Source organism: Pteropus alecto, unplaced genomic scaffold (assembly GCF_000325575.1).
Source record: "Pteropus alecto unplaced genomic scaffold, ASM32557v1 scaffold7, whole genome shotgun sequence".
In the NCBI taxonomy this organism is placed as follows: Eukaryota; Metazoa; Chordata; class Mammalia; order Chiroptera; family Pteropodidae; genus Pteropus; species Pteropus alecto.
In genome coordinates this window covers 52,462,484-52,468,313 of record NW_006494614.1, presented here as the reverse complement: position 1 = coordinate 52,468,313, position 5,830 = coordinate 52,462,484, and positions in this window count along the sequence as shown.

Sequence of the window (5,830 nt, the reverse complement as noted above, 5' to 3'; positions counted from 1 at the left end):
AGAATAATATTTCTAAAATAAAGAACTGACCATTCTCTGTGCTTAAAATCCTTCATAGTTCCCCACTGGTAGTATATTAATGCCCCAAATTTTTGGTATAGCACTCAAGACTCTTCTTTGGTAATAGCCTCATCTCCAGCCATTTCCACCCATGAAAACCGTATTCCATGTGAACATCTCGCTGTTCTGCTAATATTATCTGCCTCCTACTTCTATGTATTCTGACCTGAAATGCTCTTTGCCCCTTTTTCTCCATGGCAGGTTTCTCTCCAGCCTTTAAGCCTCTGCGAAGCCTGCGAAGCCTTCCCTCACCTCTTAGTCAGTTATTCCTCTGTCCTCTGTGTTGCCACAACCCCTAATACTTCCCTCAATTATAGACTAGATGTTGGGGGTCCTTGAGAATGGGATAACGCACAGCTTCTCTTGCAATTTTAGGATCAGAACAGTGTTGTGCTCTTTAAAGAGAGGATTTTAAGATAGCAAATTGATCATTTCATTGGTTGGATTAATGAATCAGATTGTTCAGCATTATCTAGAATAGCTTTAACAACCCACCTGAATCAGGGTCTGTCTTTTCATAGTCTGGGAAATTGCCTAAAAGTAATTGAGATGTATTACCTCACGGCTAACTCCATCTCTTCAGAGATCTGGTGCCCATCTCTAGATTGCCTAGGGAGTTTTTCTCATTTTTTTGACATCTGAGAACCTCTTAATGGGAACTCAGCAGGCATGTACCCTGCCATTTTTTTTTGGAGATATAATTGATATACTATATAACTTTAAAGTATATAATTCAGTGCTTTTTAGTATATTCACACACAGTTATATACCATCACCACTATCTAATTCAATAATATTTTTATCACCTCAAAAAGAAACACCACACACATTAATACAAATTGCCAATTTTAGGTAAATGAAATAAAATTTTAAAAAGTTATAGATTATAGCAAGAGAACACAGCTTTAAATAGTAACAAAACATTTCATCTTAGTCACAGTGATAAAATTATCTGCAGTTTTTCAGCAAAGTGAATATATTACTATATTCAGATCAGTAATGGATTGTTTCAGCTGTAGGTCAGATTCTTATAACTAGGCAATTTTTCTTACTGTCTATTCATACTAAATTAGAAATTCTAACTCCCAATTATAAGTTTTTGGGAATGCCAGCAAGTGTTTAGTGGTTCTGTTAGGTAGTTCTGGATATTTGAATCAAACAAGGCATCTTATCCATTATAAACCTAACAGCCATCCTCCCTTCTTCCTGCAGATGGAACCTTCCACCTCAATAAGTGTAGATGCCTACCCAGTTTCAGGGACTAAATTATGATTGGTCTAAACAAATTATGATAATATCTTTCCCTGTGGTAATCGAGTAGTAGAAGGGTAAGCATAGAATCTAGTCTTGGCTAATGAGTTTTTTTTTTTTTTTTCCTGGGGAGGGCTTCTCTTTCTGTAAAAAATCATAAAGCATCTTGAGGAAAAGGCCCTTTGCCTCTTGAGAACAGGAGTGTGATGTCTGGAAGTGAATCAGTCATTTTGCAACCATGAGGTATGCACATAAGGTTGAAAACTAACACATCAAAGAAGATGGAACATAAAAATAGAGTCTGGGCTCATGGTGGTAAAAAGGAGCAGCTGAACCAATACCAGAATTTGCTCACATTAGGATCTGTCTCTGTCTCTGTCTCTGTCTCTGTCTCTGTCTCTGTCTCTGTTGCTGTCGCTGTCGCTGTCGCTGTCTCTCTTTCATCTGTCTGTCTGTCTATCTTTCGTTCTATGAATAATAGCCCAATTATAAAGACCTAGACATTATAAAGGGACTTCTAACTCAACATCCCATCAGATATGAATTTTATTTTCATAAAGTAAAATAATATGCTTGGGTATTTTAATTGGGAAGATGGCAGTAAATGTACTTCCAATTCCACTTTTGGCTGCATTTGGTTCTAGGAAGTACTTTTTAATGCTCAATTGCAGCATGTTGATATAGTTTTGAAGGATTTTTCAATAATGTGCCTCTAATTTTTTTCTTGGATGAGTGAATCATCACCTGAAAGGAAAAAAAAAAAAATCGAACTTTAGGTAATCAAGTAGCTTTCACCACAGTTCTATTCCTAAAAATCCTGTTATCTTATCCTCAGCATAAAGCAATCTTGATATTTCATCTCTAAAGTAATTAGTCCTGGCTATTCAGGATACTGAATATGTTGCTAAGATAAAGCACTTGAGAAATACCCTTGATATTGTTACAATATCCTTATTAACATTATAGTGTCATTATTTCTACTAGGAATAGAGTAATTGTGAACTAAGTGAAAAACCTCATGTAGAATGACTTCTAAAATTTTAATTGATTATTAAAATAAATGTGTGCAGTTTAGAAAGGAAAATAGTGGTGTATTATAATTTTCTTTCCCATTTTCCCTATTTCTGGCTCTCACCTTAAACATTTAAAAATTATTTCTTCTATTTTTAGCTACATGTTTCAAAACGATCTTATGTAGCAGACATAGAGATGCACTGTTCAGATTCCTCTTCAAGAAATAACTCATTACCCAGCTGCTAGAATATGGTGAGCTGGCAGCCTTGCTTGTTAACTTGTCCAGGTTTCCTTCCTCTTCTAAACTTAGGCCACACTCTTCTTGAGGTGATCCCTTCTGATGACTGGGCAAGGTAGTGATACAGAAGCCTAGCCATTTCTGCCTAATGCAATTTTCCTTTAATGAGTCATCTTTGCTCTAGACATCCCCTATGGGTTTGCAGACTTTTGCCAGAGTTATAAAACTGAGGTCTTCCCTGCTGGCTTCCTCTCTTCTTTCACAGGTCTTAAATCTCCATTGTATTCTGAAAGGTTTCCTTGTCCTGTTCTGCTTTCTCTCCCTTTCATCTTTCATAAGTACTACCCATCAAAAAACCACTTCCCCTGAATACTCTATTAATTATATATTTGTTATAGAGTACTCATACCTTTTCCATCTGTGGGGTAGGCCCTTCTTCCCTTTCTCAGTACTCCCAATGTAGTTATGGAGCACATTCTTCAATGGTTCCCTGATAAAAATTTCTTGGGAGGCAATCTTATAAGATATTGTATGCCAGAAAATATTGTACTCTCAGGTTTGACTGATCATTGGGTTTGGTATAGAAGTCTAAGTAGGAAATAATTTTCTTTCAGATTTTTAAGGATATTGCTTTATTGTTTTCCAAGTTCTAGTATTGTTAATGAGAGGTCTGAAGTTATTCTGATTTGTTTTTATTTTTTATACATGATGTTTATTTCTCTCTGGAATCTTGTATTTATTCTTTGATATTATAAAGAGTTCATAATAATGTGCTCTCATCCGGGTCTTTTTTTTCAAGTTCATTAGGCATTTAGTGGGTTCTTTTAATCTGGAAATGCTTCCAGACCCACTGAATAATATAGAAAATAGGGAGAAAAACAGTATCCAAAAAAACAGGGGATCTATCATGGAAGAGAAGCAAAGAGAATTCCCTGGATAATTATCAAGAGGTTTCACAACAATTGCATATAGCAGGCCTAGTGACAATGAATCCACCTTGGAACAGGAGAATGGAGAATTCCTGGACAAGAAGGGATTTAGCTGTCTCCAAGAAAAATAAATGGAAGTTTATTTCCTTATGTATTTGACCATGAATCCTTCAATGTGTAGAATCTTTCAGTTCTACAAAATATTCTTATTTTATTTCTTTGATAGTATTTTCTCCACCCAGCCAGGCATTGCTCAAATAACTGACTCTAATATTGTGGTTGTTATTTTAAGCTACTCAGTTTAGGAGTAGTTTGTTATACAACTATAGGTGACTAGAATAACATCTACTATTTTAAGATGGAAAATAGGATCTAGTGTTAGTAGAACCTGGTTTGCAAGAGGAAAGGATGCAAAAAACAAAAACAAAACCAAAAAAACCAAGAGATAGTTTTTTGGAGGGTGTACAATTTGTAAGGTAAATTATTTTTTATGCAATTGATACTTTATAAATTGTATGCTGAAACTAAGGAATTGATTTGTTTTATCTGAGGTTTCAAAACAGAGAGTGACAGGAAATTGGTACGGGGAGACAGAGAACAAAAGGTGCATAATTATTTCTCCCTTTATCATGTGCATTCCTGACATCTCTGAGGACTAAGATTGTCCTGCAGGGAATATGATTAAAGTTACAAAGAGGAAAACAAAATAAGTAAATCAGCTTTTGATCCTGCTGCTATATTTACCCACAAGAAAGGAGGCAGCTCTCAGGTGGGCTTTTGTCTAAGTAATGTCCTGAAATCCAAGTGTAAAAGAACAATATGAAATCTCAATTCTCCCAAACGGTTTGGGGCGAGTTCAGCCCTTGAGCCCCTGGGAGGCTTGGTTCCCAAGGAGACTAATCCCACTTGCTCAGCATTAGGTATCACTGGAGCAAAAGAACTCTAGTTTGAAGCTCTGTGGAGAGGCCCTAGTGCAGCTTGGAGTGGGGTCCCTCTGCCTCACAGGAAGTGAAATGTATTGATGTTAAAGCCATTCAAGTGAGTGTGCTCACTCAGGGTGTAGGAGGAGGGGCTGATGGGCAAGCAGGAGCTGGTCACTGACTTTGATGAAACTTATTTCATCCCAGATAGAGCTCTTCTCTAAAGGAAAGGAGCTCAAGGAGGAAAGCAATTGAGACCATGAGGTGGGGTCTGCATGTACATTTTAGTTGGATATTGGAAACTTTAAGGATTTATTTTGGTCTCAGATATAGAGCTATTTCAAGCAGAAGTTGTTCTTAGTTGCCTTGTTATCTATACTTTCCATAAATACCATTGCTTTGATATGACCATGCCTCTGCCAAGACTGGTCCCAGCGATAGTGTTTATTTGTTTGGCACACTCAAATGCATCATTTAAGTCTCAGCTCAAATGCTATGTGCCTATACAGCCTTCCCCAACTTCTCTGGGCTGACTTGAAGGTCTTTTTCAAATAGACTCCCACTATTATTCCTATTTTATAGATGAGAAAATTGAGGTCCAGAGAGTTAAGTGACTTTTTTTTATAGTTGGTCAGATAATAAGGGTTGATTGGACCCCAATCTCAATCTCTGCCTCTAATTTCCTCCCTCTCTCTACTATATTACACTGCATTTTTCTAAGTTTCTACAATCCACAAGTATAGCTACTCTCTTGCATTTGAAAACAGTCACTTACTTTGTTGGGGGAAAGAAAAAGTGATGCTAATTTTATAGGGTGATGTATTGGTAAGTAATGAGTGGGGCCTAAGAAATAAAAAACATGGACATTTGTGGAGCTACTTTGGGCCAGGAGCTTTCATATGTAGGATCTCACCACAGTCTTGAGGAATTGAGATGACCTCTACTGTACAGATGGAAAAAGTAAGATTCAGAGGTATTATTTGCCTGTTATGTTATGTAATTCTCACAAAGAACAGTTACGACCTTTCACATTTTTCAGATGAGGAAATTGAGCCATACGAAGATGCACTGACTTGTTCAAGAGCGCTCATCTAGCAAGTGGCAGGCCAGAATTTGAAACTGGCCTCAACTAACTCTAAATCAATAGAACACAAATGATCTGGAAATATAGAGTTTTACATATGAGTCTTTTGATATTCCATTGATTTTGAATATGATTATATTAGAGTTTAGCTAACTCTGGGGATTAAGAGAGATTTTTCAGACTAAAGATGTCAATTAAATGTATTGTCCCACGCAGTCTGTGTCTGGGGTGTGTAAGAGCTGCTCAGTTCCAAGAAGGTGAAAAAAAAAAAAACCCCACAAAACAAACAAACAAAAACAAACAAAACCAGTGTTCTTGGCTGCCAGACTCAGAG